Source organism: Corvus kubaryi, unplaced genomic scaffold, assembly GCF_017639235.1.
Source record: "Corvus kubaryi isolate FWS band 111438036 unplaced genomic scaffold, C.kubaryi_AGA036_p1.0 37396, whole genome shotgun sequence".
Lineage (NCBI taxonomy): Eukaryota > Metazoa > Chordata > Aves > Passeriformes > Corvidae > Corvus > Corvus kubaryi.
This window is the reverse complement of record NW_024581135.1, coordinates 3022122-3046139: the sequence shown is the minus strand read 5'-3', so window position 1 is coordinate 3046139 and position 24018 is coordinate 3022122. Positions and strand designations below refer to the sequence as shown.

Genomic DNA, 24018 nt, shown 5'->3' with positions numbered 1-24018 from the left:
ATTGAGAGGAACAGCGTTCTCAGTGTTTGGAGAAAGAGTGATCCCTGCTTATCAGTTGGTTAACCATGAAAAGGTCAAATATTCTGAATCTTTGATCACACACTGCATTTGTTGTAACCCAATACTCCGCCCAAATTAAAAAACCACTGAGGCCAGAAGATGTTTGTCCCATTAGCAATTTGTAAGTGAAAGTCTGCAAATAATTAGATTTCTAGGATACAGTAAACTGATAAACATTTTAAATTATTAAAGATATTAATAAGGAGCACTGAGGAGTTATTTTTCCAACTAAGAAATGATTTTCTGATGAAAGGGAGAAAAATTATTCTGTGCCAGTAGAAAACTTGTATGTGCTGATGATGAAAAGCCCATGAAATTAAGTAAAGTTCCAAGTGATAAAATTTTATTGTCTTGGAAGAATATATATTTGAGAAACACCTGTGCACACCCATTCTTATAATCTCTCTCAACATTTTGAATTTCTATTACAATTTTTCTTAAAATTCAGACTATCAAAGTGACTCCTTTCACTAGGACAACTGAGATTGCACACACAAGGCTGAGAAGCTTTGGGTGGGGATGTTTGTCCGTGGGTATTTCATCATGAGTTATGCCAGACTAAAAATAGAGCTTTTCCTCTGCCTGGTATTCTATCTGCCTTTGCTCAGTTATGAGCATAAAGAGAGATATTAACTTGCTTACATTAAAAAATATATATTATATTCTTATTCTGCTACATGATGAAGGCTGGAAAAAAGCTTTATTTTATTTATTTTCCTCTCAGCATCTTCCCAGTGCTATTTTACCATCAACCACTAATGTTGATTATTTTTAACTACTTGCTTCTCTCTCTCTCCTTTCCCCCAACAGCACCACATCACCCAAATCTACAGCAGTTCTTCAGAGTAAACCCTTTCAAATATGAACACCGTTGCTTCACTGAGACCCTCCTCATGGACCTGCCCCAAATCTCCTCTGTGGTCAGGAAAATGTTTTTCCTTACAAAGCTGCAGTCCTACCACTGAACTTGTTGCCAAAATCTGAAGGCTTCCTTGTTCTTTCATGGGATTTTACTGACCCAGTGTAGTGTGGGATGGTGCTGGAGAAGAAATGTGGATGTGCTGCAGAAACTGTTGTAGCTGAAAGAAGGAGAAGCAGCTGAAGCAATGGATGATGTCTTCATCAATGGAAAAGAAAACATTACTGGAATTAAATGCATATCTGCCAATGATGGCAGACATAATGCAAAATTATAAATATATACAACATATGGTTATAAATACTATAAAAATTATAAATATTGACAAGAGAGACCATGTCCTGCCTTGGCTGGCAGGTGAAGTCACAGAGGTAAGAGTCATATCATCAACTTTGGGTAAGATAAGGCCCTGGCTGAATGGAAGAGGTGATACTTCAGTGCTGAAAACAGATAACCTTTCTTACCATCTCTGGTTGTTTGAAAAGCAGATTTTTTTTTTCAGGTAGGTAGCTGACTATATCTGAAGTGTGATGTCATCTGTTATACTTTTATTTCCTTTGTAGTTGTTAGAATAATGTGATATATTGTAAGCACAAAGCATGTTAGATCTGCACTTCAGTCTCTATTGGCTTATTTTACAATTCTGAGTTAAGTTGAAGAGATCTGTGCTTTTCTTCTAAGTCTCCAACCAAGATTTCAAACCAAATTCAAGGTTTCCAACCAAACTTTAAGACTTGGTTCTTGCATTTCAGGTATTAACCAGCGTTCTACAGGCAGTATAGAATAAGTTGCCTGAAAAATTTTTGCCATAGCTGCCAGTTTTCCGTGGTTTCTACTACCATAAAAAAAACCCTCATAGAATATATATATATATATATTTTTTTTTTAGTTTTTAGTTCCTTGAAGTATTAAAAAGAGTATTCTTTTCATCTGATTTAGAGGGGCACTGAAGAGACAAATATCTTGAGTCTTGCTGGATATTAGGATCCTTCTGTGTGCAAATAACCAGTCTGTCTTCAAAGGAAATTTCTGTGAAGGCCTGTGAAAAGGCTTAATCTCTCTTGACCACTGTTCTCCTATCACATCCTACATGTCCTGTCCTACCTTTGCTGGCCACAAGGTACTTGAAAGGTTTTTTTTTAAAATCATTGCCTGACCAGTGTTGATTTGCTTGTACTTTTGTGCTAGAAGACTCCACCAAGGGCTGACTTTGATGCTTGGCAAGAGAAGGTGGAGGATTTAAAGATTCCCTGGCGAGATGGTTTCCTTATGAGTCGAGTGAAAATCAGGAATAATTCTGCAAGAAGTCTGGGCTGATTTAAGGGAAAATTTGGGGAGATGAGAAGTGACCACCTCTGGGATGCAGAGAGAGGAACAGAAGGGCAGTGAGATGCTTTGAGCAGGAGGGATAAAATGTGAAATAACAGGGTCAGAACCACTGTATCTCACAAGATTTTGTGTTTAACCAAGCGTATCAAAGGCTGTGTCTTCTCCAGCACAGTGTGTGCCCCTTCCTTCCCTCTCTTGGTGTTTAGCCTTTCCCTGTGATGGCAAATACCCTGCTCCAGCCTGTCACACACAGCATGGCACCAAACCGGTGGCTGCTCCTTGCCCTGTGACTCCCAGCTCCTCCAGGCTTTAGCACAGCGAGTTCCCTCTGATCTCAATGTCTTCAGCTGCTGGTCCCCCACATAGGGGACCCTCGTGTTTGGCAGCCACTGCTGGATCAGGCCCGTGGAACTGCTACCATGGCTCATCTCCTCCAGATTAGCTCCAGGTTAGCAGTCTGAGGAGGGAGTCAAAGGTCTTTGATCCCGATGGAGGAGCAGTGCACGTGACGTGCATTGGCAGCTGGAAGGCAGAGGGACCAGGAGAGGTTTCATCAGGAACAGAGTTGAGCAGTAGAGAAGGAAATTGTTGCTCTGCTTGTTCTGAGAGAAAAACACTCTCTAAAAGGCAAAAAAAAAAAAAAAAAAAAAAAAAAGTTCTGCAGTTGATTTATATTTCTATTATGGGCTTATCCTGTTAGCTTGTTCTTAGAGAAGAGCTGCTCCCTGAGGTACAATTTATCCTTTTTAGAAACTCTCCTCCCCCAAGAAACTTGCAACAGTGGAAAGAACAAAAGTTGAGATGGTGTTTGAAGGAAGAATCTAAGAAAAGTGATTGAGCAGCTGGATTCAAGGTTTCATGCAAAGGAAAACTCTTCTGGGTGAAGGCACCCAGTGTAAATAGTTGAGAAGCACTCAAAGAGAAGGACTTCATGAGAGTTGTAATGGTAATTTTAGAGGTTTCCCCAATAACAGCATTTCCCCCAAATGCTGTTAAGGTGGTGTCTTGAGAGCTACAAAAAGAAAATTAGGGATAATTCTCAACTAGTCAGGAACTTCTGGTTTGTTTTTCCTCCATGGAATTCATGGGGAAGACAAAGGATGTAAATGTAGCAGGAGACTGGATGGGTGAAAGAATTATGAAAGCTAAAATAGAGTGAAGATCTTACAGAATACAGGAGACCTTTGCATCCATGAAGACACGGCTGCTGAGTCAGGCCCGTGGCTACGTGCACGCTCAAGAAATACCCATGTGCTGATAGAAAACAGATTTAAAAGGTAATCGTGAAATTGCTTTAGAGTTCTGGATGTGTTTGGAAGTTTGTGACTGGTTGTCAGTGATGTCATAACCATATTTATTATAGCTCATAAATGGATGGGTCTGACTGTTTTCCTTATTTTAATGTATAAATTGCAGTTTATAATGGCAATAAAACACTCCAGGCTGTGCATTTCAGGGTGATTATTGCATTTCTCAGGTGGTTAAAGTTACTCTAACTGCCTTTTAGCTCAGATTTCAATAGTATTTGCCCAGTGTTCAGGCCATTTTTACTTGTATTTTTATGTGCAAACCCCAAATTAAAGTGTTTTATTGCTTTTTAATTAAAATGTTGAAGTATAAAGAAGGGAATGGTCACAGGCAGATAGAGAGTCACAGTAGTAGGTGTTTTGATGTAAGAGGGAGGGGAGTGTGTGAGTAGGGGAGATGGGGAGAGGAGAGGCTGCAGAGCCTGTCACTGCGTTTGGGTATTTCACAGGTACCCACTCCTGGTTCCAGTAAACACAAGGCTGAATGGAAACATTTGTGAGCCAAAGGCATTGGTGTCTGCCTCGTAAAATCTCAAACTGAGAAATGAGGGATTAAATGGCTGCGAACCCTTAATTAAGTGCTCAGCACCAACGTGCCCTCCTGCTGGAAGCTGAGAAGCGTTGTGATAGTCTGCACACAGGAGCTTGTGGGGAGCTCCAGCTCATGGTGTTCCTGATTTTCAAGGTGGGGAAAAGTCCTGCACTCTCCCTCTTTGAGACACCACCTCATGCGTGGCCAATCGTACAGGGCAGACTCCAAAACCAGCGGCAGTGGTGGGTTTTTAGTGGAATGTAGTTATTCTGGAAGAAGGAATTTCCTGGATATTCAGTGAATTAATTCACTGGTTTGGGCCATGTGCAGGGTGAAAGATCTGCTCTTGAAGTCCTTTTGGGTGATGTCATGTCTAAGTGTCTGCAAAGCACCAAAGTCCTTGTGTCACGTGTGTTTGTGGAGTGGTGGCCTCTGTGTGAAGGGAAGGACGACCCGTCGGGAGACTGGGACGGGGCTGCTCCTTGTGATGGGGGTGGTGGGTCCACAGCCATGCCATTCCTCCACGCCCTTCTTGACACAACCTTGCTCCTCCTCTAACACTGAGTCCTGGACCAAGGCACCAGTGTAAAACTGGCAGCGCAGGGCTGGTCTTGATGATCTACGAGGTCTCTTCCGTCCAAGTGATTCTGTGGGATGCTCTCTTGCTGGAAGCCAGTGAGGCCCCTTCCTACCTTGGTCCTGCCAGCTTCTCAGAGAGTGTTGAAGATGCGTGGCACAGCAGGGCACAGCATCAACAGGGCTCCTGCTCCTCTGTAAGGCTCCAAATCTGACAAAAATGATGGTTGTGTCTCAGGTTTGTGGATGCTTCAATTCTAAAACTGTCCTTCTTGAGGCAGGGCTATTGCAACACTTCGGATGTGTTGGTTTTTGCAGTCCATGGCTGGTGTGAGGGGTTGGATATTTGTACACAGAATTACAGAATCATGTAGGCTGGAAAAGGTCTCCAAGACCATCGAGTCCAGCCTATCCCCAATCCCCACCTTGTCACCCAGAGGAGAGCACTGAGTGCCACGTCCAGTCATTCCTCAGACGCCTCCAGGGATGGGCACTCCACCATTCCATGCCCCTTCCAATGCTTGAATGCTACACACAATCCAAGGTCTTTAACTGGGATCATCTCTTCTGGTGCATCCTTAAGGAATGAGTGTTAGAGGGCTCTAGTTTGTATCGTATTTGTACAATTTTAAATAAATTACAAAATAAAATCATGGCTATTCACCTGAGTAAGGGCATGAGTATTATAAATTTAAATTAGGGATTGAGCCTTTCATTAAGGAGAAAAAGAAACCCTCCATTCAAACAGACCAAAACCCGACTGGTCTTGCTGCTTAATTTTACACAAAAAATGTACATAAAATCATTTTTTCAAGGCAGTTTCCCCCCCACCACCCCTTGTTTCCCCCATCTTTATTTCTATTTCTCCTGTGCAAAATATCCCTCTTGCATACCTCCCCTTTCTTCCCATGCAAGAATGGAAGAAATGCTTAATGGGAACCAAAGCACATTAGGAATATTAAGGAAAAATTACAGTATATACACTATGAAATGAAATGCATCTTTTGTGAATAAATCCCCCCAGAAATCTTATATTTCCAGGCATCCACTCACATACCTTCATGTAACAACTCATACATTCGTAAAACATTCATTGAAAGCAGCTCTGCAGTTTTATAGAAAACAACATGCCAGGGATGCAAGAATCTTGCCAGTTCTGTGAAAAATGACACCAATTAAAGCTTAAATTGCTTGTTTTCTCATAAGGTACATATTTTCATAACTTTGAAATCAAATAATTGCTGCTTTTATATTAAATACAATAAAACAAAAAGGATGCTAGTTTAGAGGAACTGCTACAAGCATTTTAATATAATTTTCCCACCATTTAAAGTCACAAAATATGGAAAACAAGTCAACTATGCAAAGTTCCAAGGAGATAGAGAAACTCCTTCAGATTATTACATCATTTGTCTTTTGTGTCAGGAAATGTGTATGTGATTTCATTGTTTGATTAAATGCCAAAAAAAAAGGCATATTGCACTTATCTAACTGATTACAGATTTTATTCATCTGAAAAAGTATTTGTTCGTACTTTGACATTAGAAGGCAATATTTTTTTTAATGCTTCAAACAAGCGTTTTCAAAAAATTATAATCCTAACTTCCCAGGCTTGCTTTTTATTTTGTATTAACAATGCACTGTACCAAAATTTCCCATACTGGAACACAGTCCCTAGTGGTTTTCAAGCTATAAACTGAGTAAACAGTCCCTTTCTTATTGAGTGTCTGTGTGAATGCATGTTGTTTCTGGAATACATCATATTCATTTGCAGAAACCCTGTGTATGGATCTTTAACACTTTTTTTCCCCCCTCTTTTTTTCCGAGGTACCTAAAATAATGGCTTTTTTAAGACAGTAATATAGTCGTGTGACTTGTGGGGAAAAGCACACTGTGGCTCACAATCTGAATTAAACGTGTGTCATTGGGGGTAAGTTTCATTTAAAATACCTATTTCTGCTAATTATTCAAAATGCTAATGCTGTGCTGCTGTACTATCTCTGAATTGTGCTAGCGTGTTTCTGGCAATGCTGTGCTAAGAATGTAAGAAAATCAACTAAAAATATTTCCATGTTGAGTTCCTTGTTTTTTTAGTAAGAGCATAGAAAGGTGGCACTTATTGGTGACATTTTTTGGACTCTCACCACATCAGGGTTGACAAACTAAGCTTTACATAATGAAGAAACCTTAAAAAAAACTCAACAGAAATAATTTGAGGAGAAACACGAAGCTTCATCTGGGGACTTCAAGGTCAGTTACCATTGGCCTGGCCTCCATTAACCCCCACAGGAAATCTTCCAGAATCCTTATTTTATCTTGAGTGGGTGTTCCCAAACTATCAGTCTTTTTTTTTTTTTTTTTTTTTTCTCCACCAAAATAGAGACACAGTTTCCTTTAAAAGACATGAATTTCATCTGGTAGAACATTTTAACAATGTTTACATGCCACGGAGAAATTTGCAGGGAGAATGGTGATATTTTAAATTGCTCTATTAACAAAACTCTGCCTAAATTTGGAAGAAGGAAAAAGATTTGAAAACTTGGTAAGCGATTAATAGTAAGATATTAAAAGACAGCTAAGCGTTCTCAGTCACTGGGGAAAATAAACTGGGATGGTATAATGAGATCCCTACAGCCTTGTGATCAATCCAAAGTAGCAAGAATGCAATACCAACGGGTTAACTAATTATATGTATATATTTAAAAAGTCTCTCAGTAGTCTGAATCATGTCCAAAGTGAATGCTGAGGATTACATGATCTATTATTAACCCATTAGTATTGCGCTTTCGGTGTTCTTGGGCAATGAAAAGCTCCAACAGGAATAAACTGTCTGAAATATGTGTCTTTTTAATAAAGTGGGTAATTTTTTTGGTGGGGAGGGAGAGTGTATCTTATTTATAGTGTCATTTTAAACTCAAGTTACGACGTCTTAGATTTAAGAGACAGTCCAGCAATGCAGGCAAGGGTGTCTCCTGCAAGGAGACAGAGATTAATGCCATGTGTACTGATGATTCTCCACCACAATTTAGGATTCTGGTGGCGCCATGACGCCCGTTTTTTATGGTGGTTTGCCAAGAGAAAATTACTTAAACCAATTGTGAATGCATTCCTGTTATACTTTTACACAACCACATTTCTGTACATAAATAGCATAATGAGTATTTTTTAAATGATCTCTCATTCCAGATTCACCTACTTTGCATAAAATGTCAAGCGCAGGAAGGAGGGGAGTTGAGGTTTCGTTTGTGTTTTTCTTCTTTTTTTTATTTTTTCTTTTTCCTAACTGAGAAAGGTTTTCACATGGGAATATACTTTTTTTCCCCCCTCCTTCTTTCTCCATGACAACTGACCACAATTGAAGTAGATTCTTCTTAACATACTGTTATGTGAGAATTTTCTTCAGCTGGAGGGTGTTTTATTCCCTAAATTGAAAGCTGTTCTACTTCACTGCATAAAATGTGAACATGAATGTTAGGATCAGTACCTTTGTCAGGTAAGAACTGGTACAAGGACAGATTTGAAGGCACTCAAAACCAGAGGGTTTTAAGACTTTACAGATCTGAGGTCGAGAAGAGTTTGTAAGCTGAAATGTTCTAAGCCCAACATGATATCCTGCTATTAAGGAGAGTGTACATCAAGCAAGCAGAATATTTTAAAGTTTTTTGGCTAACTTCACGATTGTTTTTATCAATTTACTTGTTTCAAAATTTTGCAAAGAAAGCATTTATTCCTTTTTGCCCCAGTCTATGTAGAAGGGTTGTGGAGCTGTCTCTTTTATGGTGTTATTTTTGTGAGCCTGCTGTAGGTCAATAAAGCAAGATTTATTAGTAGCTTTTAGAAATGCTGGTATTCTAATCATTGCTATATTTTTAGGAGTGAGTCTCTTTGTTTCCTGAGCCACTTAATCTGTCTCCACAAGTTTGATTCTCTGCTGTGTTCCTGTTTGAAGGCAATTCTCAGGTGTTCATGCTGGGTGAAGGAGCTTGCAGAGCTGCTCTGTCCCTCTGAGGGTTTTGAGAACTCGAAATGAAATGAAGTATCTAACATGATATTTAATGGGAGGAGGGCTGTGTGTGAGGATGATGGGCTTGGAGGTCGCCTCTGCTTCTGGTTTTGCTGTGCTCTGAAAGATTTGTAATTCTTTTAAAGTCAGTGGCTTCCTACTGTGACTGTGAGAACTATGGTAATCAAGCCTGAAGCATTTGAATGACAGTGTTGTCATGTTTTAATATTAATCTGACTGGAGCAGATAGAGATATAATGCTGTAACTGGGAGAGAATTATGTGTGCCTATAAATAAGGTCTTTGTCCAAGGCCAAAATGAGCACTCTCCCTTCATCCTTAGGCATGGAAAGTTCTTCTTGGTCTGACAAAAGGCATGGAGGGGTCTGATAAAAAAAATCTTTAATCAGAGTTGTAGTTTTCATGAAGAAATATGTCAATGTGTGTGCTGAGGAGAGGGTTTTGCTTGCTTTCTTGCAGCCATTGCAACAAATAACAGGGAGCTCACACAAAACACAGCAAAGCAGCTGATCTAACCATATTTCCATTTTTTATGGTGCTCGTGGCAGAGAGGTGTTTACTGAGCAGACCTCCACAGAAAGAAAGGTGGTCTCCAGTACATCTCTATGTGTTCTTAAACATAATATTTTAGTTTGGAAATTAGGGATTGATTTGAAATTATAGCACTTGAAAAATAATTTCCTCTTGATGTGCAATTAAGTTCAGTGTTTACATGTAACTTCAGTGTCAGAATAACAGAGATTTTTACTGCTCTGTGTAGTTCCTTGCAGTTAATACATCCAGTTGTATCAATATTGGCTGCTACACTGGTGCAAATACATGGGGTGGTCTTGGTAGTACACCTTCTCTGAAAATTGGAGAAATATTCCAGGGAAAGCAAACAAGGGCTAGGAGATTAAACAGTTTGGTAGTCAGGGCAGAAGAAGAGGTTTTCTGGCAATTAAGGGATAATTACAGTCACTGGAAATTAAGAAGGTCTAGCAGTGTGGAAGGAGAGAGAGAGGACTTTGGAAAAGAGATGGGAGGGCCAAGTACACAGGACAGAGAGGTCAAGAGGAAGATTGGCAGGACAGCAAAAGAGTTTGCCTCCAGAGAGAAGCAGAAAGGGATAACTTCCTAAAATAGAAAGTCTAAAGAGTATCATCAAAGGATTCAGCTGTGGGAAACCTGTCCAGCTAAAGAGGCAGCAAGTCTCAGATGTTTATTATTTTTTGGAATGCTGCAAGATGTAAAGCAGTCAATTTCAATTAAAATAAAAACATGTTTAGATTCAGAATAACAAATTTGCCTTTCAAATATTCTTCAGAAAACTTCTGCTGCAGTTCAAAAAGCCCCAGGTTAGAACCCCAAGTTATCTCAGGGTCTTCACATGTCAGAAACTGCACAGTTGAATAATGGGGGTAGGGGATTGGTTTGCAGAAATAGGGAGCCTTGTAATAAGGAAAAGTTATAATTTAAATTATCAAGTATAAAGTGTAGCCCAGTGTGGCTCTTGTCATTGGATGACATTTTCAGACTTATACATTTTTTTAACTGCTTAAGTACCTTTATGATCACCTGTCATATACATGTCACTACTTATATCAGCTTGAAAAGTCGGGGTTTGCTGTCAGAATTTTGCAGCAACAAGTAATATCTGGTACTTTCTTCAAGTGTGTGAGATAATACAGTGTACATCAACTGCTGCTGCTGGAGAAACATTGATTTGTGATGTAGCTGTGTTTGATAGCTTAATTATTCATTGCTTTGTTACTTCTTGCTTTTATAAAATTGGTTTCTGTCAGGTTTGAAGTATTTCAGCTCAAGACCCAAACATGGATCATACTTGCAAAGTCAGCTGTACAAAAGTCTTCACTTAATGAACATGTTTGCTTTACTTTTTTGCTTCTATAAATAATGTATAATGTAAATTTCCAAGGTCTAGGGTCCTTTTCCCAGAGGGGAGGTAGTTCTGGTGCAGGAACTGAGAAAGTTAAATCATTGCTGTTCTGCTGAGGGCTCTGCAGCTTTATATGAGATGTTCTCTAGACCACCTTACTCAAGGAAACTTCCATTTTTGGCTGTCAAATGTGTGGAGAGGGCACATTTAAGGCAAAGGTTGGGTGTTTGTGGAAGCTATACCCATCTCTATCACAAAGCATTTTACACAAGGCCTCTACCCTGTGCTCTGGTTTAAGGGGGAACTAAAAAATTGTACCTCTAATGCACAAATGTTTGTTGGACACTTGTCATATTATCAGGGTAGCCCCATAAAAACTTGATGCTATGGTTTTTATCAATTTTATACCCAGAATAAAGAGGAAAAAGTTACCATTTTGTCAAAATACACATTTAAGTCTTCAGCCTTTTGATGAGAGTTGTGACATTTCAACACTGGTATGTAAGAAGGAAAAGAAATTCAAAATGCCCTTGTAAGGAAGCATCTGTTTAAGAATGATGCCTGGCTATCCCAAAGTCAGCCCTGTGTACTGGCCTGATTATAACAGGATTTCAGAGGAAGAGAGGCAAAATATTTGGATGAATTTGCATGAATTTACCAGAAGCAAATGTTAATAGTGGAGACTGATGTGTGTCTGAGTTTGAGAGCTCTATGAGAGCTGTGTTGTGGAACAAGAATCCTAGAACAACGATACCAGGTTGCTTTCAGTGGGACCAAAGCCCACATATGTTTAATTTATTTACACTAACTGCTGGTTAGCCATGAAGTTTTGCACACCATCTTCCTGCCAGTCCAGTACAGGTGTTAAACATAAGCATTGGTTATTTCTTGTTTGAGCAGCAGGGCTTTCAGGGAGGGCTCTGGGAAAGGAGCAGCCAAGCCTCACTGTCGTGTTCAGCTGACACAGCTGTTTATTGTACAGCCTCTCCTCCCTGCTTGGACTACTGCCATGGATGATTTAAGTGTGTTTGGAGGCCTGGTGGGTGCAGGAGCCTCGCTGGGCCGTCTCTACTGGGACCAGTGACGGAAGAGGGCATCAGTCGTGCTCTCTGGTTGGCAAACCCATGTGATGCCAAGAGTACGGAAATTAAAATCTAATGCTCTTCAAATGGGCAGCCTGACACATAATGGAGATGGGGCAGCGAGCCTGGGTATGTCAGGAACATCATTTTAACCCAACAAGACACATGTAACCAGGCATGACATGCTGGCGTGCTGACACAAGGACGGGTGCATCTGAAACAAAGGCAATTTGCTGAAAATCAGCTTCCCCTCACCCTAAACAAACTTCAGTTTGCAGGATTTCACGATTAACAGGCTTTCTAGAACATTTACAACTTTCTGGAGAGCAGGCCTTTTTCCTTTTGTAAGAAAAAAGTTAAATGGAACACACACATTGCCTTTGAAATGTAGCCATAGGAAGGTCATATATTAAGGTGTTACATATTAAAATATTGATTTTTTAGAATATAAACCCCTTGCTTACAATAAATACAATGCAAGTCATAACCTTTATTATAAAAATATTTCAGTGTTCCACAGTAAAGGGTCATTAACATTGCTATACTGTAGAATTTGATCATTACTGGAGGATACTATGTTTTGTTTTTAATCAGGCAGTGATTTATACAGAAACTTATTAAGAACCAAGCTATGGCTCATTTCTGATCTCTGACATGCTTAAAAGATGCTGCAAATTAAGAGATTGATCCTGTAGATCACTGAGCTGATAGGAAGAAATATCAATAAGCAAAGTGCTCGCTCTGTCACTGGCCTGTTCCTAACACAGCAGTAGATGTGCAGCAGGTGCTGGGGGAAACTGAGATGGTGAAGCTGTCCTGATCCCAGCATTCCAAACTCCCTGTACTTTGGGGGAAGCCAAGCACATGATTCTTTCTTTTATTTTTATTCTGGATGCACGGTTGAGAGTTGTTGTTTTCTTTGAAGTGGAGAAAGCCTCACCCGTAAGAATGCATTGGGATGTTCTCACTTGAGGTGTTATCCTTGCATCTTCTTGTACTCAACGTGTGTGGCCAGACATTGTGAAGGGGCACCTGGGGAATGGAGAACTTTGGAAGAGCTGATGGTGGGCAAAGGTGGTCAGGGGCATGGCTATGAAGCTGAGATATAGTAGGGAGATGTTGTCCATCACACACAGATTCTTCAGCTCCTTGTAGTGAGGACAGGAGCTCATGGGGCTCTTTAGTGGAGAAAATGGACTTTGATTGGGTTCTTCCAGCTCAAGATAGTCTGTGACTCTGGATGTTGAAAATTCAGCCACACAGTGACAAGGGGAGTTCACACTAACATCTTTATGTGATAAGTTATTGTGCCTTTAATTACTTAACTTAAATTTTTCAGGTTGCTTTGCATCACTTTGATGGAGTAGTTCATCCAGAAGGTTTGTGCTTGGGGTGGTCTTGGCTCCTGTCAGTATCAGCAGTGCCCACAGATCCACTCTCAGTGATAAGTAGTGTTCCCTACCCATATAACACAGACCACCTGCCTGGAACCTGGATCTGCCTGCGGTGCTGAGGCCTTTGGGGTGGCAATAGCAGAGCCAAGGGTGCTGAAGGGACAGAAGTGCCACATGGCAATTAAAATAGCTGCTGGAAATGGAGAGTTCCTAGCAGAAAAAAACTTGCCCTCGTATAAGTCCTTTATGTGTGGAAATCTGTGAACAGTGTGATGTTGAATGTTACCCAAGAAAATTTCATAGAGGGGAGCAAAACATCCTGTGCCAGAATGATCCTTCTATGCATGCAGTACTTATTAATGTGGGTGAGTTTGGTTTGAGGGATTTTTTTAAATATTTTTTTTAGGTAGTGCATGTTTTCCATTAGTTTAATTGGGAAAAGCCTGATAAAAGTGAATGTATGTTTCATGTGTGGAAGAACATGCTACAGCTTTTTTACTCACATGTGAAACCTGCTTATATGTCACTTTATATGATTTTCTTTTTAAATTTTATTAGCTGGGTTTTAGTGATCTTTAAAGTAAAAGTGATAGCTACCAGGTGCATTATGGGGTAGATGACACAACCCTGCCAGCACACCTACGTGAATAATTCCCACATTTCCAGGCTCTGCTGTTTGTGCAGGACCAGGCAGATGTTTTGTGCTGTTGATACACAGAAGGCTCTCAGGCAGACACCACCAGTCTGATTTTGAGACCCTAAACTATATTTACTCCTCTAAAATGAAATAGAGTAATTTAAAAAAAAAAAAGTTGTTCACTGATTTTACATTTTTGTTGACATCATTTTTCTCTAATATTTTTCTGTTCTAATGAGACTTTAAAAAATGAAGCAACATATCAAAGGCCCCTACCTCATTTACTTTCTGGCTCAGCCATTTGAAGATTTCCCATGGCTACTCAAATAGAGGGAATGCCAGTTTGTCCCTTAAACACCAACAATAAATATAAGAAATTTTGAGGATAGTGAGAGGCACAAATTGCACCCCATGCAGTCACTGCTGCCTGTACCTACATGAGCCAGTTACTGCTTAAAATTTTATACTTTTTTTTTTTAAACACCTCAGCAGACTGAAGCAAAGACTTTTGCAACCTGAGTTTAAAGGAAAAAAAAAAAGAAAAAGAGAAAAATAAACCCAGAAAAAGCCTTATACTCTTTTTTCTTCAAGCCTTTGATCCTGACTCCCCAGTCGTGGGAACCAGGAGAAGTCATCTCCCGTGAACTGTGAGTAGGAAGCTGCGAGGGAATCAGCAGATGAGTTTGAACGTTAGGCCTTGTTTATGCTGGGGATTAAGTCATTTGTGGTCAGTACCCAGCGCAGCTGGGCTGCTGCAGGCTCCCAGCTCCCATCAGATGACATTCCTGGAGGGAGAATCGGGGGCACGTGTGGCGGAGGCATCTCACTCCCCTCTGGACCGGGCTGAGTCCAGACCTGTTCCCTGTCCTCGTGTTTCCAGCATGTCAGATTGGAGCAGCGCTCCTGGCCCGAACGGAAAACTTCAGAGAATGAAAGGGCCCTGGAAGGGATTGATCAAAACCATAATTTTATGGGTGTAGCAATAAACAGCCAAGCCAAGCCTGAGCTGCAGAAAAGCTCAGTGGCTGCTACTCCACGTTTCTCAAGGTCCTGAAGGAAAAAAAACAATCAGCAGATAGGGAAGTGAAGAGGGAAAAACTCCAAAATTGCTGCAATGCTCTGTCTGTGGGACCATTTCAAATATCTGCCTGCATTTGGGAATGTCCTGGGTTGTGCTCTGAAAGTTTAAGACTTTTTCCAAAGGTGATTTTACTGTCAACCACAATTAGGGTAGATTTTTTTTTTTTCTGGCAGGCACATGGTTAACATCTTTCTGTGCTTCTAAATATAAACTCGCTTCCCAGTAGTATCATCCAGGTCTCGTTCTTCCTCTATTTCTTTCTTTTTTTCTGTTCCTCTCCCTCTTTCTCCCTCTGTCACTGTGGATTTGACGAGGCTCCAAGTTACAACTGGATGCTGTGAGGATGGATTGCTGTTGAGGTCTGTGCCGAGTTGCACTAACACTCTCTGTAAAGTTTTACTTTCGTGGAGTGCTATACAGTGACTTTTTATGTGTCTAAGAAATGGAAACATTTTGTCTCGTATAAAAAAAAAAAAAGAAATATTTTTATACTGTGCTCCATTCACAGACCACATCAGAGGTATTCTAAGAATAGAATAGATCAAATATATTTTATGGAAATATAATGAGAAAAGGATGTGTTCCCAAAACTCACTCTGAACAAAGGAATGCAACATAGTCAGGAATACTTTAATGCGCCTAACAATTTTCTCATGTGAAAGGCTGAAGGAACAGTCTTGGTTTGAAGAAATCTTCCAATTCTCCCCAGGCACCCTGAACTTGAAATCAGAACTAGGAAAGCTATATATTACAAAAAAAGAAGATGTATGGAAAAAGTGACTGAGGGCATTAACCATAAAAGACGTTTTGAAAAGAAAAATAACATCAATATGAAGCATTTTGTCATGTTTCATTTCATTGATCATATATTTATTTTATGTGCTCTGGAGCGCTGAAGCTTAGATGTAACTACATTTCAGGAGCCTCATATTAGACCTGTCATTTTCTTTGTGGTGAAAACTAAATAGCAAGAAAAAAATACAAAATAGATTGCAATTATTAGATTTGGGTTGGATTCCATTGGATTCTGCTTAAAAACTTAAAAAAAATGGAGCCTGGAAAAAGACATTACATTAACAGCTATTAAAGGCACTGCTTTTGTGACAGATAGAGAAGTAGGAGGTACACCTACAATGTAAAATAATGCATCTTTTCCACGGTAATGCAATATGTTCACCTTAAATAGGCTTGTAATTAAACCTGCCACTGTTGATTAGATCAACCATGTAGGAAAGATGCATTTGTATTAGTTCTAATTAAATCTATTTTAAACAATTTGAAGTTACAGATTGGTTTTTCCACTCCTCAATAAAACAAACATATTTTGGATGCTGCACGTGGCTACCTAGTAGTAGATCACTGCCTAAAAGTCTTTTCTGTAGCTGGTCTCTGATCCTAGCTTTCTTCTGCCTCAGGTCTGAACTTCCTTTCTAGGCAAAACCCTCAATGATTTTAAACTGGGTTGTTAGAGGAACATGATGGATGGGATCAGGCTGGTGTAAGCACAGTCAGAAATTTGTTTTAGTGTTGGTAAGAAAAAGTATGTATTACAACTCAGGTTTTTGAGTCTTAATGTGTTTTCCAATAAATATAAAGTTGGTTTAGAAGTTCATAGTGGAGAAAAGTGGGGTAGGGACGTCCTGGGCTTGGGGAGCTCTGGCAGGCTCTGGCACATTCTTGCCACTTTCTCCAGTGGTGGGTGGCATTGCTCACACTTGGTATCTTTAAAGGTTGCTGGTAAAAAGCCCAATGAGATCCACTGTGTTCTCAGAACCCCCTGTTGGAGTCTGACACCCTGTTAAAGCCAAAAGTTACACTCCTCTTGGATTTTCTGGAGTGAGGATTTTAGCCCTAAGTGGAAAGTTTCAGGTATGTCAAGCACTGCAATCTGTAAATGCTAATGAAGTCCCACTGTAGAGGTAATTTATTTTGCACAGTTCAGGTCTCTGAGCAGGCTTTCAAAGGTGTAAGCCCAGGGGAATATTAGCAGCCTTTCTCTCAGCTCTTCATCCCTCCCCTCAGTGCAGAGCAGGCTGTAGGTACACAGTGAAAATGAAGGGATTGGAGACCTTGGGCTCCTTTCTGGTGCTGAACCTGTTGGGCTTTTGGGCTTTCTCCTTGTCATGGTCCTGGTGGCTTTGTGTGGGTATGTGCCAAAACCCTTTCTCTGAGGCAGGGTGTGTCTGGAGTGCAGAGGTCCATGACTGGGACTGTCCCCAGGATGGGATGATGGCCAGAGATGCTGATTCACCTCTGGGCATGGAGTGGCTCTGCTCCTCTGGACTCCTCCTTTACTACCAGTAGCCAAGTGGGTCAGGAATTGTGATCGTGGCTCTGTGAATGCCAGACTTTGTTTCTGAAACAACCCAAGTACACTGAAAACCTTTAGGAACCAAGAGTGCCCTGTTTCGCGTTGTAACACAACTGGGAAAAAAATAACTTGTGCTATGTTTTCATATTGATTTTCCTTCTCTTGGTGCAGCATTTTCAATTTAAATGGCAGCAGACTGAGGCACAGAATGGGAAGGAATGTTCTGAGCTCCACAGCTGGGAAAATAGCCTGGTTTTCTGATTTTGTGTCCGTGTTATCCAATTAAATTTTGTCACTGTCTTGTGATTTCTTGTCCAGTGCAGTATTGCTTCCACAGAAAAGCTAATTATGGAATAAGATAAGTATGAAAGTGCCCATATTTAATTACTACTATACTATATGTATATTCAGGAAGAAGATTTTTTTCCCTAAAATTGTTTTAATTAACATGAAGGAAAAGTTTCTGCTGATTTTTATTGTCACAAGATAGAGAGAAAATTATTTCATGCTACCACTGAACAATACTTAACTTCCATCTTTCTATCTACAACAGAAAACCTGAAAATTAGTTTGTTAGATTTTATTGCTTCTTTTTATCTCATAAGAGTTTTCTTCAACTACCATTAAATAATAACATAATTTTTAGAATATCAGTTATCAGATGGTAAAAGTTTAATTTTTGTTTTTAAGTTGTGTGTTTTGTCCTTTTTACATTTCTTAGCTGAGGGAGAAATCTTATACCTTCCAGAAACCTGATATTTTGGACCAGATCCCTGTCTGAACAGGTTGTGTGCTGCCCTTTTCAAAATCAAGCTATCAGAGGATGCCCTTCAGCAGAAGTGCTAAGAGGACTTGGTGAGCTTAACGTGTTTCGCCTGCTTAATTTAATTTGGAAAAATTCAACCAGAAAATGAAGTTATTAACAGGTTGGTACATTCAGAGATAAGATGATGTCACAGGAAAGCAGTCAAGTGGGCAGCTTGTCAAAATATAAAATATGTATCTGTCAGAATCAAATGATAGATAAGCTGTGGCTGGGTGTAGGATGCAGTGAAAATAGTGTGCTAAAAATTGAAGCTGAATCCCACCAGTCTGGAGCACAAGCTTTTAGTAACTATTGTGGTGAGCAGAAATACAACAATTCCGGGGACACGAACTGCGCTGCTTAAACATGGTGTGTGCAGCTTCTGGCCAGTAGCCAGAAGCACGTTCATCAGCACGAGACCTCCAAGGGACAGCAGAAAATGTGGCCGTTCCAACAGATGGGGACTGAATCCAGCTATGGGGTCCCCAATGTGAGAGGATGCGGAGCTGCTGGAGAGAGTCCAGAGGACACCGTGGAGCTGCTCCAAGGCTGGAGCTCCTCTGCTCTGGAGCCAGGCTGGGAGAGCTGTGCGTGCTCACCTGGAGAAGGGAAGGCTCCAGGGAGACCTCAGAGCCCCTTGCAGAGCCTGAAGGGGCTCCAGGAGAGCTGGAGAGGGACTGGGGACAAGGGATGGAGGGACAGGAGACAGGGAATGGCTTCCCACTGATAGAGAGCAGGTTTAGATCAGAGATTAGGAAGAAATTCTTCCCTGTAAGGGTGGTGAAGCCCTGGCACTGGCTGCCCAGAGAAGCTGTGGCTGCTCCACCCCTGGAAGTGTCCAAGGCCAGGTTCAACAGGCCTTGGAGCAACCTGGGAGAGTGGAAGGTGACCCTTCCCATGGCAGGATGCTCTAACAAGATAACCTTTCGGGTCACTTCCACCCCAAACCATTCTGTGATCCTATAACTGAAGCTGGGACACCCCGTTAGCTCAGATATGCCAAAATGATCATTAGTAAATATTTTCCTGGATAGCTTGGAAACTTTTGAGGCCTTAAAACATGAAAATAATCTGTCTGGCCAATGTAATGAGCATTTCTGTGTTGGAGAGGTCAGATTAAAGAGAGGAGTCTCCAGTGTATTCTCCAGGAACATGTACATGTCATGTTCTATCACAGGGCCCTTGCCTGCCTTCTGCCTTGTCATCTCAAATAGCTGGAACCAGGAGTTTAAAGTTAATAAACTTGGGAATTTTAAATGGCAATTTATGAGTAAAACAGAATAGGCCACTTAGCTAGGAATGCAGTCGAACTCCCAAATATCGTGATGGCAAAATGAAAGAAATACCATTTTAATAAAAGTCAGTATTGTGTTATCACTGAATTAGGGAAAATGATCCCGTTTGTGTGGAACTTCATCCACTGCAAGTTGTAAAACTGAGCTTAAAGGCTGTAGACTCTTGGGGACAGCTCATGAAATGTGTCTGTTTGCTCGGGATCTTGCATGATGCAGAGTTTAATTGTGACTGGGAATTCTCAGGACTAAGAGAACACAAGGAGTAGAAGCCCTAAATAAAATGCTGCTCTTATATTTAAAGGTCAGAAGGGACTGGTCTGACCCCTTGATCTATAGGCCATAGAGCTTTGTTCATTAATATCACCATGATATTTCCAATTTATGCTTCAGCTTAAGTAGTTCCCAAAGACTCAGCTTGAGATATATTCTTCCTTGGAAAAAACCAAATTTTAATATGTTGTTCTATGGTAGATTTTTTTCAGTATAAAAAATATTTCTTTCTTACATTTCTTTACTCCTCTGACCTTCAGAATTTGATTCTTACTACTTATGCTTCAGCAAATTTAACTTTTATCAAAATCCTTCTCTTTTGTAAATGAAACAGGTGGAGTTTAAATCTGTAATGTTTCTTAAAAATGGTAGTTTTTTGACTTTTTTTTTTCCCCCTGAGTTAATTCCAGTGGTTTTGCCAGACAGTTTATTGTGTTCTATGCAGAACTGAGTATTTTTGGGTTTAGTTTTGTGGGGGTTTTTTTGTTTGTTTTCAAATAGTGTCCCCAGTGCTGTACACTGAGGAGACAGCAACACTCTGCTGCTGTATTATCCTCCATTTTATGTACACAAGGATCACATTCTTACTTTGGAGCTTCGAGCTGTTGGCATTCTATGTGTTATACTTAGTCTATATCATGCTAATTTTTTATTCAGCAATAATCGTATTGATGGTATAGAATGATCTATAGTGCTACTGTACACGTTTAAAACATCATAGATATGTATCAGCTCTTAAAGTGGAACATATCATGCATTTTTCGGTTAAAATCTGAAAATAAATCACAAATCTCCCAGCATGAGGAGCTCTGCTTTAGACTTGTGTAACGACAATGCTCTCGTAATTGAAAGAAAAAAGAAAAAGGAAATTTGGGAGACTGTTAGTCTACATGTGGCATACTTTTCTTCCCTTGAATTGGGGAAAAAAAAAAAATCTATTGACACATTTGGACTGAAAAACTCTTTGCTGCACATGTTTTATATATGTGGGTTTATTACACAGATCATGTGTCTTAATTAGGTAATTTATATTGTGTTACCCAAAGAAGATGTTCTTGTTCAGTTGGATACACAATGAAAGTTTCAAGAAAACTCATTAATCCTGTGTTTACAGAGATCAGAGCATGGGCATGGAATAACAACAACTACAAATATATCTCTATATGCTGAGGCAGCTACCCAGGAGTTTACGTTCCCTGGAGAATTGTTTGTAAATCTGTACATAGGTAGGGATTAATCATATTTTAGTGGGACTTTTCCTTCCTAATTCTCTTCTTAAGACTAAATACATTAGGTGTATCCATGGTGCAACTTTTGAAGCAAAAATTTAATGATAAATCAAACTAATCTCAATGAGGAAAGTTCAGTCATTTTGTTATCTTGGACAATTTGAGCACTGATGTTTCAGAGGGGTAAGGGCAACTTGAACTTAAGATCTCCCAAACTGTTTTTTCTTCCTTCCCACAAAACCTTGATATTTCCTAAATGAATGTTTTGTTTCCTTGTACTAATCTGACACTGTTCACCCAGAAACTGAATCTAGTTATTGCTGGTTACGCTAATTAAGATTTCTTGGTTTCTCTCCCCCTTTGTCATTAAGCTGGATTTGAGCTTCACATACCCTTGCAATTACTTTGAAATTCCAAGTCTCCTTGCAAATACTTTGAGAAATCTGAAAGCTAAATGATTCCCAAGTTTAAAATAGGATGTTCCCTAGTTGAAAGGCAAAAAAGCAATATTGTTATATTTGTATTCTGATGAAATTCATTATGTACAATATAATTTGTGTCTCCATAACAATCTACTCTTCTTCAATTAGGGATTAAGCCAGATACTGTACTTTCTCTAGATCTTTTTAGTAATTTTTTTTTTTCATTGAAAATACAGAAGGAATTTGAAGTGTGTGTTACTGGCAGTAAAATATATGTTTGCAGAGTTTTTCTTCTGTTTATTGTAAATCAGCAACAGAACAGCAATCCATGGCATCAGTCCAGGAAACTGAGATTATGAAGTTAGGCAGTAAAAAGATGAACAAAAAATCATGTTTATAAATCTCGATGAACATCTTTCTTGCTATGCAGTGAGGACCTGCTCCAGCTCCCTTTGAAGTCAACAAGAAAACTCCCACCAACTTCCAGTGGGATTTGGCTCAGACCATGGTTTCCCACATTTGTGTCCAGTTTGGGATGGGATAGAGCAAGAGGGAGTGCAGGCAGAGAACTGTAACTCATGGGGTTGGTGCAAGGACCTTGGATGCATTGGGGAATAAAGGTGAAGGACTGAAGTTATTTATCACACCAATTCCATTATTCATGGGAACACGAGCACTGGAAATGGTGCCACAATGGTGGCCAATTTGTTGATGTGCTACAAGCCCTCACTGCTGTCCACAACTCCCCTCCTCTGAAGAACATCTGAAGTGTAACCTAGGAGAAATCTGTTGTAATTTGCTCTCTTGCTCTCTGTATTTATAAGCCTACAAAATTGTAAGTTTTTACTGTGGGTGGACAAGCAACATCCACTCATATCAAAGAAGATACAAGTACAGATAAATATAACTTTATACATTCATTTTTATATAACTTATGCAAATGTATGCGCAAGTTAGTCACAGTCCCCAGGCTGGCAGCAGATCTGATGTGGCCATTGTTGTAGCTTATTTTGGACACCTGTGTTGCTGGACAACCCTGCTGCCTCCAAGCAGAGCTTTGCATGTGTAAGTTTGTCTGCTAGAGCAAGGTTTGTCTGGATGGAGATGGCAGGATGGGACATAGAGGAGCACACTCACAGCAGCTCTTCATCTCTCCAGACTAGGTGTGGCTTAGGCAAACTGCATGTGGAGGCTCCCAGTGTTTTTTCTCTTGAAGGCATTGGCAAGGAGGGTGGAAGTCTGAAAACTGAGGCACAAGGAGCTGGCTTGTGCATGGACTGTGGCTCTCACTGGCACCTATATATTCACAGAATGATTTGGGTTAAAGATCATCTCATTCCAGCCCCTGTTATCTTCCACTAGACCAGGATGCTCAGAGCCCCATCCAAACATCTCCTCGCTCGGCCTCATCTCCTCATCAGCCACCTCCTGTGACAGCGAGAGTGTTGTTCTCCTTCTAAATGAAAAAAAAAGCCATTTTTACCCCATCACACCACTGGTTGCTCCAGAAATGAATAGTTTTCTTTAGCACTTGCTGTTAAGTACTAACTGACCATCTTAAAAACCAAATCAAAGACAATAGACACAGCAGCTTATTCTTCTTTTCTGTATGAACTTATCTGTTCCCCAAAGGCTAAACAGAACAAAAGGGACAGTTTTGGTATGCCGGGTTCAATTGTCCAAATTAGTATTCTTAATGTTCTTCCTTATTTTAAACACCCATGAATAACTTGGTCCCTACTGCTTAGATTATAGATTTTAGTGTATGAATTTTAATAATTCTAATTAATGGTGCTATCTTTATTATATTGCTTTGTACTTGGGTTCACTCTTTCATCACAAGATCTCAAAGCACTCTATTAAGCTGCACCAAATCTTTGTAAAGTAGATGAATTTTAGCCTATTGAGTTTATGTATTGGATAAGTGTAGTAAAGGGAATGAACAGTTTTTCTAAAGTTCATTTCAGAGCTTTACATCGATTCTCTGCAATATTTAAACACTGGGAAAATTAGGCTCCAGAAAACTTGACTCCCACTTCTACCCACTAAATTATGGATCTCTTTACTCCCCATTTTGAATTTCAAGTAATCTTTGAAAAATTTGTATTCGTGAGTCTTCAAATATGAATAGTGATAATTATATCAATATTATTAATATGCGCTATCAAAAGCAATAAATCTACATTTTCAAAGCTTTGATGTGCTTACAAAAACCGAACTTTTAAATGAAAGTGTGTTTTTAAATCACGTATGTATTACGGAAATCTGTTAAGACAGTCTCTGTATGCTCAGAGCAATGATTCACATGCTCCTGCAGCAATGCCCTGGGAGCATCACAGATACCTGATGGAACAGACCTGCTCAGCACCTCACAGGCTCTTTCTCAAACCAGTTTTGTTGTGTTTCCTCCTATTTGTTAATTATGGTAATTTTTAAAAAATCTGCTGTATATATATAAGTTTGTGTGTGATTTTTATGGTGCTGTAGCTCTGTGCTGTGAGATTTACCACCCGGAGAATCTGTCTGCTAAATCCACAGCAGATCTCTGTTGTGGACTCATCTCTGATAATCTCACCTTTCAAACCCACCAATTATTGCAGATATTGTAATACTTTTCTAAAAAGTTCTTCCTCCCCTTTCCCACTGCTTTACACCAAGGTGAGAGCTGGTCATTCACCACATGGATTTCCTTCTTCTAAAGGATTTTCATATTTTAAACTTGTTAAATGGTTCAAACTGCTACATCATTACTCTTTCTTTTCCATTTGGAATTTTTAAGGCTCTTACTTAGCTTGTTTAAAAATAATAAAATGGTGACCTTTAGTTGACATTCCAAGATTGTGTTTTGAAGGCTGTGCTTATATTTT

At 39.8% G+C, this 24018-nt stretch overlaps 1 long non-coding RNA gene across 1 annotated transcript in view; it reads left to right on the top strand.

Moving 5' to 3' along the window:
- The window catches only part of LOC121670604, a 140656-nt gene that overhangs the window by 12306 nt on the left and 104332 nt on the right, over positions 1 to 24018 (top strand). The window contains exon 2 of the long non-coding RNA XR_006018169.1: positions 871 to 6653. This is a non-coding gene — a long non-coding RNA (uncharacterized LOC121670604). The remainder of the gene's footprint in view (positions 1 to 870; positions 6654 to 24018) is intronic.